General features: G+C 40.1%; 1 long non-coding RNA gene across 2 annotated transcripts; it reads left to right on the top strand.

The window, feature by feature from the left end:
• Nucleotides 1–2,431: 2,431 nt before the first annotated feature.
• On the top strand, nucleotides 2,432–6,206 carry LOC121531251. 2 transcript variants are annotated; one of them, XR_005994101.2, is made up of 4 exons: nucleotides 2,432–2,698; nucleotides 3,626–3,674; nucleotides 3,770–3,836; nucleotides 4,958–6,206. It is a non-coding gene; the product is annotated as an uncharacterized LOC121531251 (long non-coding RNA). The 2 variants fall into 2 exon arrangements; XR_005994100.2 differs by having other exon boundaries at nucleotides 5,256–6,206.
• Nucleotides 6,207–12,507: the final 6,301 nt, after the last annotated feature.

Raw genomic sequence — 12,507 nt, forward strand, 5'->3', positions numbered from 1 at the left:
TTTTTCTGATGATTTAGGTGACCTACACACATTTAAAAAAAGATATGTCCAGCAACAACATGAAGACAGGGGCAGCATATAAGTCAATACCAGAAGCATTTATTGACTGATCTCAAAAGTGTTGGCTTACCAGGGTTGGTGGAGCCCTCAGTTTCATCTTTGCCTCGCAAAGCTAACTCAAACACTCCGCAAAACTTCACACACTGGATTAGCCGGCTGAGGATGTGGTGGTTCTTGCTAATGTCGTAGTAAATATATTTGTTATAGTGAATATGGAATATGATATGTTGAGTAAAATGTTGTGCTAAGATCTATTTGGTCAGGAGCTGGTTATAAGTTCTGTTCCTATCCAATAACAATGGACAAAAGGGTCCTATCTTGTCAGCCTTGTCAGCAGGTGGCCAAGGACAACACCCACGCCATAGGCCTCTCAGTTCTTCCAACTCACGAGTTCTTGCTCTGAGGACACACACACACACAAACACACACACACACACATCATCACTGTTAAACACACACACACACACACACACACATCATCACTGTTAAACACACACACACACACACACACACACACACACACAAAAATCCCCTCTCTTAGGCTGAACATTTGAAGACAGAGAACCCGACTCAGAGCCAATGCAACAGTGACAGTAGCCTGCAGGGGACCTCGCCCAACTCATCAGGACCAATCAGAAGATCAGAACTACTAGATTGAACCTACTTCATTTATTGCATAAAATGTCTGCACACAATGTTTCGGGGCTCTCTTCAGATAATAATAATAATAATAATAATAATAATATGCCATTTAGCAGACGCTTTTATCCAAAGCGACTTACAGTCATGCGTGCATACATTTTTGTGTATGGGTGGTCCCGGGGATCGAACCCACTACCTTGGCGTTACAAGCACCATGCTCTACCAGCTGAGCTACAGAAAGTGGATACTCATGGATGCGCATTGCAATTGTAAAATGTCAACACAATTGGAGACACCACGTCATTTTTGGAGACATGTTATTGACAGTAAACTATTGTAGATGCGACTGCTAACTAAATAAAACATTTTAGCTGGCTAGCTAATCATCTTAGCTAAATGTGGGGCAAACAATTCAGTTATTTACCGTTAATTTGAGGGATTGGGGTGAAAGAAATCGAGTTACATAGTGATACTTTACGATATACTGTATTGACAATATCGCAATATTTTAGCGCTAGTTGGCTGTACCTGCACCAAAACACCATTATTGTTCCTTCATAGCTTGTTCTCAATCTTTTCACATTGGGAGCAAATTTGTTTTCAGCACTTTTATTTCCATGACTGATCAAAACTTCGTTCTCATGGCTTTCTGATCCCTCTGCAACAGACATATGGTGCGCAATAAAATCACAGTATCGAATCGCAATACGTATAGAATCATGAGACTCGCAATGCTGATGCATATATCTTATCGTGAGGTTCCTGGCAATTCCCAGCCCAAGTTCATTTGCCACAACAAATCTCTTCGCTAGCAAACGCGATGTCTTCTCCAAAACGGCAATGTGTCTCCAGCAATGTTTACTTTTTTGACGTTCTATGGCATCTCCACTTTCCAAGCATATATGACCACATGTAATATTTTGGTAAGTGATGCAAATAGTGAACTATGTAGGGCCAGGATGTAAAATATATGTAGCTGCAGCAATTTCTCTTATCTGATATGGTAAGTAATGGGGCTTAATTTATAGCTCCCTAAGAGTTTGACGAACGGGTCCGTGAACGCGATTCCAGATATATTTACCTCTGAATAAACTGCCTTTATTACACCATATCCACATCCAGTAAACTTGTGATTATCAACACTAACCTCATCGTTGTGGCGACGGACAGCTAGCCTGTATCCCTCGTCATCCAGTTGAGTGAGTGGCAATGTCTTTTTCGTTCGTACCAATTTTTGGAAAATCCTCGGGTGTAGGACTTTCCGCCTTTAGTAGAAACCTGTTGAATTATTAAATTTGGTCTGGGAGGTCCTAATTGTTTCGTTGCCAATTTATCTTCATTTGTTCGCCGAATCGCCGACAAAAAGGAACTTCTTTCAAACAATCCACTCTTTTCTCAGTTACGTTCATGGTTACGTAACGTATGACGAAAGCGTAAGTGCAAGCCCACAGACACCCATTGAGATTGTATTGAAGGCTCTGAAATTTGAAAAAAATAGATTTTACATGGGAGTCTATTACAGACTTCTGGGCGATTTTCAACCTGACTGAAATCGCCCCAAAAGGGGGGGGAGCCATTTGAAGCACGACTTTAGCCTGATTCGACATTTAGTGGCAGTGTGGCACTGTGGCAGATCAGACGTATAGATTACAACACTGATAACTACTGTTGCCGTGATATAATTGATTAGAAAAAAAATCCCTTCCTTTTCCCGTTTGGCAGTGCGTCGCCCATATCGCCCTATTGAACAGGCCGCCCCTGAAAGCTATACCTCACGGAACAAGGAGCGAACAACCATCACTGTAGACACAGACCTCAGTTATTTAATGATAGTTATTACAGACAGATCTGGCATTTCTCCGTCTGTAAATTACTACTTACAACACAACTGTCCAAGATAGCTAGCTAGCTACAAAGCTAACTGGCTAGCTACTGTAGCTAGCTAGATAACTTTTGATCCAGTTCGCCAGCAGACCACCACTCGCCAAAGAGACAGGTAAGTCACTTTTGGTTTTAGAACTTTCTAATCATATCTTAAGTTGCTTGGCATGCAATCACACTAGCTACATACAGTATACAGTATTTAGCTAAAAAGACTGTTGATGAATTTGATTGTTTCTTTGTAGCTAGCTATATAGCTTGGTTGTAGGCTACAGTAGGCTAGTACAGTAATGTTACAGTAGCTAGCTACACCTTTACTGAATGACAACAATGTCAACACTGTTCTGTCTAGCTAGTTGGGCTAGACAATGTCAACACTGTTCTGTCTAGCTAGTTGGGCTTAGAAATTGATAAATGAATATATGGAGAAATCACACATTCATGCAGCTGTGGTGGTGTTTTAGCTATCTACCTGCTTTAATAAAAAGTGAAAATACTTCAGCCTTTATCCATACCAGCAGGTCTCCCATTAAAAAAGTGATGTTGACTTCAATGTCCAGGCTCTGTCATAGCCGGCCGCGACCGGGAGACCCATGGGGCGGCGCACAATTGGCCCAGCATCGTCCAGGGTAGGGGAGGGAATGGCCGGCAGGGATGTAGCTCAGTTGGTAGAGCATGGCGTTTGCAACGCCAGGGTTGTGGGTTCGATTCCCACGGGGGGGTATGAAAAATAAAAAAATAATGTATGCATTCACTAACTGTAAGTCGCTCTGGATAAGAGCGTCTGCTAAATGACTAAAATGTAAAATGTAATGGGACAACCAGGTAATTAAAGCTAAAATGTTATGTGCACTCTCACTAGATAGAAGTGTCTGGTTCAGTGGCAGATTTTCAAAAGAAAATAGACAAAGTATCAGCAATTCTCAATCAAATGAGACACACCTGGTCTCATTAATTTACATATGTTACTTAGATTGAGAATGATTTCCATATCTTTTATTGCTCATGGTGTAACTATGTGCTGTTGTTTTTAAACACACAGTAAACCAAAAGCAGCCACCATTACTGTGGGAGCCGGATAGAAAACGGTGGTAAATATCTCATTCAACTTTAATTAAATTCCTAAATGTAATTTACTGTGTGGATATATTTATAATTTATGTATACTTAATGTTAATGTATATAGGTACTCCATTCCCAAACGTGAAGCTGCCTGACCCTTGCATGAAGGACCAGAAAAAAGTTGGCTTAAGGTATGACTTCGTATTAAGTAAAGTCACTCAAGTTCATATTTAGATTTAGAGTGACTGACATGAATTGGAGCATGAACAGGCTTAGTCTACACTCAGGTGGAACAATGGATGTGCAATGCATATCACAGCGGTCGAGAGGTGCGTACATACTTGCAATGTAGCCTACATCCGTAGTTAAACTGGAGTGGTTGTCAGCATGCTTCAGTTCGGCTGGCACCTAGCCGAACTCTGCTAGCCGAACCGTTCGAGTGTGCTAGCATACTCCTTAAAAGATCTTCGCTTGAAAATTTTGAAAAAAGCAGCAATAGGTACTGTTTGTCCATTTTGAGATGCTGTAGCCAGTTATGCACTTCCTCAAAATAGTCAGAATTAATGTAAGATAACTCACGAAATCTGTCATTAATTGACAATTTTGCAGAATAAATCTTAGTCGCGCAATTTTACATCTAACTAAGATGTTTGATGCAGTATTTTTCAATGAAGAAATGTCCATGAAAACGAGATGTCTCTTGTTGAATGACAATAGACTTTATTGAAGAATCCCTACCAATCACCAACGAAGGGGCGTAGACTTCGGCTCCGAACTTCGGCTAGCCTCCAGGAAATTTGTGTGCCCGAACACCTGAAGAAACCCTCACCGCAGTCCAAAACTAACAAAAACGTCACAAAATATAATCATAATATATGCACAAACTCTACCGAACTGTTCGGCTGGGAAGCATTCAGACACCTTAAACCCCAGAGGTTTTGTAACTTCACATGATTAAGCCTATATCTACACCAATCTGAATGTTGAGATTCTTTTTAATGTACACTGTTGATAGTAGTTGATGCCAAAGCGAATCACTGAATGTCCTACTACAAGGACTCGGTCAGTTTGACAAACTTCTGTGTCATATGAACATGCACACACACACCAGGGATTGCCAGAGCGAGTACACTGAGCAGTCGGGAAAAGCTCATATTGTGTGTTTAGGGACTGAATGCAACAAAAAGAAACAGCACAGCGACATGATCACACAGTTCACTCTCTGCCTCTCAATCGCACCATTGCTCGCTCACTCTCACATAGTTTAGCTTTATGATTATTCTCATTTAAGGTCATTGGGGCTCTATTTCAGGAGAGGAATGACATGTATGACATTCTGGCTCTCATCTCTGCTGAGACCAAGCAGCGCAGGCCAAGCTCTAGCAGTGGTCCTCTCTACAAGCTGTCCTGTTCCACTCCCCTTTGGCACCAGCTTCTGCCACAACAAAAGAGGAATTCCTGCTGGATACAAGTCATTGAAATGATATCACACACACATACCTATGTGCGCAGGCACTAACTCATTCTGTCTTACACACACACAACACTTGATTTCGGTGAGTGTATAGTAAAGGCTTTGTCATTAAAATAATATTGGGCCTCTCTTTCAGATCTGCCAAACACACCTCTGCCAGCCACACCACCACTGCCCTTGACAGCTTCTCCACTGGGCCCATCAAGAGAGGAGGTTGTGCGTTCATCTTGGACCACGGCCGATGGACAGAGCCCATTAGAGCTGCCAGTGATGGGCTACTGGCCAAGCACCACGGGGAAGAAGAGATCCTGAAGTGGGTGGATCTGCTCTGCTCTTAACACCAACCCAGAGAAGCTCCTAAAGACACACAGCTATGGCATTATGTTACTGCAGAGTGAAACGCTCAGTGTCCCAGTCATGTACCCTGCCACCTGCACTTACACAGCAGAAGGCCTCACCAATTCAAGTATGCCATTTGAAGATTTTGCTGCCGCTGCCTTCTTTTAATGGGAGCTGGAGGCCTTGAAGCAGAGGGGGGTAGTGAGGAAGAAGTGAACAGAGGAAATAAAAAATCCTCAGAGCAGCATTCCTCCAGGCCGTCTGTAAAGTTTCTGCCACCAGCCGCTAAAACAAGATCTGGCTTTCCCTTATTGGCAGGAAAATATCGAGTTCCTAGCCAAAATGTTTTCCCTGTACCTGGCACAGGTCATTGGAGGGAGCTCCAACAGTCTGCCTTTTATGAGACTGAAAAGCAGAGATGGATGGCGGAGAAGGTGGAGTGACTCTACAGACACACACAGAAATAAATAGGAGCTGGAAGTGGTTTGGACTCGTTTGATTTGTATTTATTTCACAGTTACTGTCCATTCTTTTACATTACTGTACATACATTGTTGTATATCACTGTATATATTATTGTTCATTTCTATTTTGCGCAATTGTTGCACAAAAACCAACATTTTATTCTAATCCAGGTGAATATGTCTTGAATTATAAACACATTTCTATAATTAGTGTGCAAATAAGTTTGTTGTGCTCCAACACTATCATAAATATGGCTTTGATGTCATTAAATTAAACCTCAACATTTATATTGTCTTTATATACATTAAAATGGCAAATGCAACGTTCTCCAAATCGAAGACGTCCTCCAGCGATTTTCTGAAATTTTACTTTTGAAAAGCAATATCCCAACTTTAAATACAACATCTAACATTTTTAACAAGAGCGTTTTTTATACTTTTTAGGCATTCAATGAGTTGGTCTGATGGGAATCTGTGATGTCACCAGCCTCCCCCTTGCTTGAGGAACAATAGAGAACAAAGGGGGGTCGAAGATGGCGATACTTTGAGCGGGTGTATTTTAATGTATGTCCCGATAAACCAGGAAGATTATAATCAATACTTGAGGATTTTAATACTTTTTTGGGGTAAACTGACCCTTACTTATCTGAAGTAACAGAAGGTGATTGGAAAACACGGTGATCACACGACTACATGGGCAGAAGAAACCGAAAAAGGCAAGGCATGGCTGAACAGATGCTAATCACCTCAGGTGCTAGCAGCGAGACAGAAGCATGCAGCCCACGTGAAGACTTTCCAGAACTCATTGCAAAAGACTCCTCCTTTTCGCCACTTACGCCGAGTAAGAGCCCTTCTACCAAATACAGGGCAGTCGAAAATTGTTCTGCCAACCCTGACATTCTCAAGGCAATCTTTGAGAAACTGGCCATCATTGAAAGGACAACAGAGACTACCTCCAAATCAATGTTCTCTCTCAGCCACTGTGCAGCAGCTCCTCAACCAGGTGTCAACCCACAGCGAAAAAAGACTAACAATGGAAGCTGCGACAGAATGTCATTGAAATCCAGCGCCAGCGCCACAGCCGGAGATGGAACCTGAAACTGCATGGGGTGCGAGAAGAAGACAGGGAGAACATACGGAACGTTACCATTGACATCCTCTGCAAAGTAGCACCCAGGATTCGAGACAAGCTCCCGGACGTCGTCGACGTGGTGCACCCACCGCCTGGGAAAACGAAGGGATGACAGATCTCCGTGGACAACCATCATGCGGTTCACAATGAGAATCTACAGAGATGTCGTATGGAAAGAAGCAAAGGAGTCCAGGTTTCTCGTGGAGAATAAACTGCGCATCAAAGAGGCTCTCCCTCCAGAAGATGCTGCTGCAAGAGGAAAACTTTGGCCGGTAGTAAAAAAAAAAAAAAACTAGAGGAGAAGAGAACATCTTTCAGCAGCCCTTTTGCATTTATCGATGGAAAGAAGATCGATTGCCAGGACGTCGAGTGAATGTCATGAGAGTACTGAATGTTTTGAAAACACTGTGCTCAGGTACAGTGAGGAGAACAAGTATTTGATACACTGCCGAATTTGCAGGTTTTCCTACTTACAAAGCATGTAGAGGTCTGTAATTTTTATCATAGGTACACTTCAACTGTGAGAGACGGAATCTAAAACAAAAATCCAGAAAATCACATTGTATGATTTTTAAGTAATTAATTTGCATTTTATTGCATGACATAATTATTTGATCACCTACCAACCAGTAAGAATTTCGGCTCTCACAGACCTGTTCGTTTTTTCTTTAAGAAGCCCTCCTGTTCTCCACTCATTACCTGTATTAACTGCACTTGTTTGAACTCGTTACCTGTATAAAAGACACCTGTCCACACACTCAATCAAACAGACTCCAACCTCTCCACAATGGCCAAGACCAGAGAGCTGTGTAAGTACATCAGGGATAAAATTGTAGACCTGCACAAGGCTGGGATGGGCTACAGGACAATAGGCAAGCAGCTTGGTGAGAAGGCAACAACTGTTGGCGCAATTATTCGAAAATGGAAGAAGTTCAAGATGACGGTCAATCACCCCGGTCTGGGGCTCCATGCAAGATCTCACCTCGTGGGGCATCAATGATCATGAGGAAGGTGAGGGATCAGCCCAGAACTACACGGCAGGACCTGGTCAATGACCTGAAGAGAGCTGGGACCACAGTCTCAAAGAAAACCATTAGTAACACACTACGCCGTCATGGATTAAAATCCTGCAGCACACGCAAGGTCCCCCTGCTCAAGCCAGCGCATGTCCAGGCCCGTCTGAAGTTTGCCAATGACCATCTGGATGATCCAGAGGAGGAATGGGAGAAGGTCATGTGGTCTGATGAGACAAAAATAGAGCTTTTTGGTCTAAACTCCACTCGCCGTGTTTGGAGGAAGAAGAAGGATGAGTACAACCCCAAGAACACCATCCCAACTGTGAAGCATGGAGGTGAAAACATCATTCTTTGGGGATGCTTTTCTGCAAAGGGGACAGGACGACTGCACCGCATTGAGGGGAGGATGGATGGGGCCATGTATCGCGAGATCTTGGCCAACAACCTCCTTCCCTCAGTAAGAGCATTGAAGATGGGTCGTGGCTGGGCCTTCCAGCATGACAACGACCCGAAACACACAGCCAGGACAACTAAGGAGTGGCTCCGTAAGAAGCATCTCAAGGTCCTGGAGTGGCCTAGCCAGTCTCCAGACCTGAACCCAATAGAAAATCTTTGGAGGGAGCTGAAAGTCCGTATTGCCCAGCGACAGCCCCGAAACCTGAAGGATCTGGAGAAGGTCTGTATGGAGGAGTGGGCCAAAATCCCTGCTGCAGTGTGTGCAAACCTGGTCAAGACCTACAGGAAACGTATGATCTCTGTAATTGCAAACAAAGGTTTCTGTACCAAATATTAAGTTCTGCTTTTCTGATGTATCAAATACTTATGTCATGCAATAAAATGCAAATGATTACCGTACTTAAAAATCATACAATGTGATTTTCTGGATTTTTGTTTTAGATTCCGTCTCTCACAGTTGAAGTGTACCTATGATAAAAATGACAGACCTCTACATGCTTTGTAAGTAGGAAAACCTGCTAAATCGGCAGTGTATCAAATACTTGTTCTCCCCACTGTATATATAGCTACATTGACTTGAAAACGTTGTTGTCCTATTCTTTCTAAGTCAAATGAAATCGTTAAGAGTTAGCTAAATTACTCGAGTAATAAGTCGATTGTCATTTTTACATTCACCCCATTTTATATCACCAGGTTCATAAATGTGAATACGGGTTCATCATATTGATCACAACTACCTCGGTTTAGGGTAGTGCAGTTGTTTTTCAAAGCTCAGGTTTCCTTACTAGTTACCTAGCTTACTAGTTCAACTAGTTATCCAGTTATTCATATCACTACACTTTTGTTTTATTATTGTTTTATTTTTTCAGGTTATGCAAGGTTTTGAATTCAATGAACTAAATATTGTTTCTCTAAATGCCAGGAGTTTACGAAACATAACTAAAAGCAAAGCACTTTTTTATTTTGTAAACACTCTAATGCAGATTTCATTCTACTCCAGGAGACACACTCCTGCGATTCAGATTCTAGTTTTTGGAAATCACAATGGGGAAATAATGTTTATTATAGTCACGGGTCTAATCACTCAGCTGGTATTATGATATTGCTTCATAAGTTTAGAGGTGATATTTCAGAGTCTTGTGTGTCCAAAAATGGGAGATGGGTTATATTGCTCTCCAAACTAGATAATGCTGATTTATTATATGCAATGTGTATGGGTACAATTCTCACACCTCAAATAAGACTTTATTTTTGGATCTTGCTGATAAGCTTACTGAGCTGCAAAACAAGTATACAAATGCTTGGCTTATAATAGTTAGAGACTTTAATGAAACACCTGATAACTCTTTAGACAGATTTCCACCTAGAATAGCTCAAAGATCTCAGAATAGTGACATCATCATCTCATTTTGCAGTAAACTGATAGTGGTTGATACATGGCGTTTCTTTAATACAAACTTAAACGAATACACCTGGTGTAATAGGTCAATGATGGTCAGATCCAGAATTGATCTGTTTCTCATTTCTCCCCCACTTATACAGTATGTACAAAAATTAAGTCATAAACATGCTCCTTTCACTGATCATAAAATTATATTATTGAAGTTAGAATGTTCTGAAAAATCCAGTGGCATACGAGGATACTGGAAACGTAATAATTCACTTGTAAATGATCCAGTCTTTAACAAGAGCATAAAGAACTTGATCATAGACTCATTTAATTCCAATGATTTAGAACCAAAGCATGGAAGTAACTGGGAAATATAAAAATTCAAAGTAAGATCTAACGCCATTACACATAGTAAGGAACTAAAGTGCCAAAAATGTTTGAAAGAAGATGAGCTTATGAATAAATTGAATGTTCTTTTAGAAAAAAATAGATACCCTTTCAGCAGAGGAAGAAACAGACTTGAATACATCTTGAGTAGAACTAGATCAAATGTACATTGATTTAGCTAAAGGGGCCTTTATTAGATCTAGAGCTAAATGGGTTGAGGAGGTTGAGAAAAAAACAAGCTATTTTTTTGCTCTTGAAAAAAGGAACTATAAGAGAAATTCTCTTTTCTGCCTTAAATATTGACAATACCTTGTGTAAAAACCCTAAGATCATCTCGAGCGTTGTGTATTCTTTCTGTGAAAATCTGTATAAATCTAATTTTAATGGGATTGAACGTGAACATTTTATGAAACATGGTCATGTTCCAATTATTTCTGATGAGTTCAAGTCCATATGTGAAGATGAGTTTTCTATAGTAGAGATTAGAGATGCGCTTAAGTCTATGAAGAAGGGCAAAGCACCAGGAACAGATTGTCTTTCTGTGGAATTTTATTTACACTTTTGGGAACATTTAGAGGGACCAGTATTCAACATGTTCCAAGAATGCCTAGCTAAGGGTGAGATGATTACTACCACGAAACAAGGGGTTATTTCCTAAAACCTGATAAAGATTCCCTTTTCATAGATAATTGGACACCTCTTACATTATTAAATGCAGATTATAAATTGATAACTTTAGCATATGCTAATAGACTTAAAATGGGCCTAAACCACCTTATTAATGAAACCCAAACTGGTTTCTACATCAGCTGTAACATTAGATTAGTTTTAGACTTGATTGATTATGCTGATTCAATTGACTCAGAGGCTATTATTTTATTCCTCGACTTTTATAAAGCATTTTATACAATTGAACACAAATTCCTAATACATTCGTTGTACACTTTTGGTTTCGAAACTAGCTTTGTCTCTGTTATCAATACGTTTTACAAATATATTAATAGTTATATTATGATTAATCGTAACATCTAAAATATTTAATATTCACCGTAGTGTACGCCAGGGTTGCCCTATTTCAGCCTTCTCTAGAATTACTATCTATTAGAATTTTATACAACCCTGAATTAAAAGGTATTTCAATATTTGGAAAATAAATAAAAATATCTCAATTAGCAGACGATACAGCTCTGTTTCTAAAAGACAAGGATCAAGTTGCTATTGCACTTAATATTATCAAATAATTATCTTCTGCTTCTGGTCTGGAACTTAACTTAAATAAATGTGAAATATTGTCCATACATAACTCAAATTACCAATCTGTTGAGAATATTCCAGCGAAAAACCATATTGTCCTTCAACATCTCAATTTCTCTCAGAGATTAAAGAAAACAAAATCCATCTTTAATAACGGGCTCCAGCGTGACCTCTATTATTGGAAGGGTTTTATTGTCCAACGCAGAGGGTCTGTCATGGTGTCTACTCTGCTCTATCGCTATTTGTAGCTGATCAAACCAGCAAGGATATCAACAAACTTTCCTAGACTTTATATGGAAAAATAAACAAGTCAAACTTAAGAAGTCTGTAATATCAAACCAAAGAGCTGATGGTGGGTTTGAAGTACTAGACTTCATTGATATCAACAATACCTTCAAAGTAAACTGGATAAAAATATGTATGCTTAGCTCTGAATCTATATGGTACTTCAATCCGTGTCATATTTTTATGAAATTGGGTGGTCTTCAATTTTTGTGGAAGTGCAACTATTCTCCAGCAAAATTACCCATCAAACTGTCCAAATTTCATGAACAAGCCCCTTTAGCCTGGAAACTATGTTATGTCCACAACTTCTCCCCATACAAGGCACTTCTGTGGAACAACAAAGATATTGTTGTTAAAAACAAGTCTTTGTTCTTCCCTAAGTGCTTTGAAATAAATTATATATTTGTGCTTGATTTATTTGATAAAGTAGGAAATATAATCTCTTATAGAAAGTTATTGGAAACATACAACTTCCCAATACATTATAAAGAATGTAATTATATATGCAAAGCAATACCTTCAGGACTTACTCAATTAATGAAATCTCATTTGTGTTTTGGAGAACATGTCAAGGTAGATGAACAACTTCTGTTAGAAGGTTGCCTCCTGCTGGACAATAAATGTAATATTACATTCTTAAGATGGACAGATACTCCAATCTCCGC

Source organism: Coregonus clupeaformis, chromosome 11, assembly GCF_020615455.1.
Source record: "Coregonus clupeaformis isolate EN_2021a chromosome 11, ASM2061545v1, whole genome shotgun sequence".
Classification (NCBI taxonomy): Eukaryota; Metazoa; Chordata; class Actinopteri; order Salmoniformes; family Salmonidae; genus Coregonus; species Coregonus clupeaformis.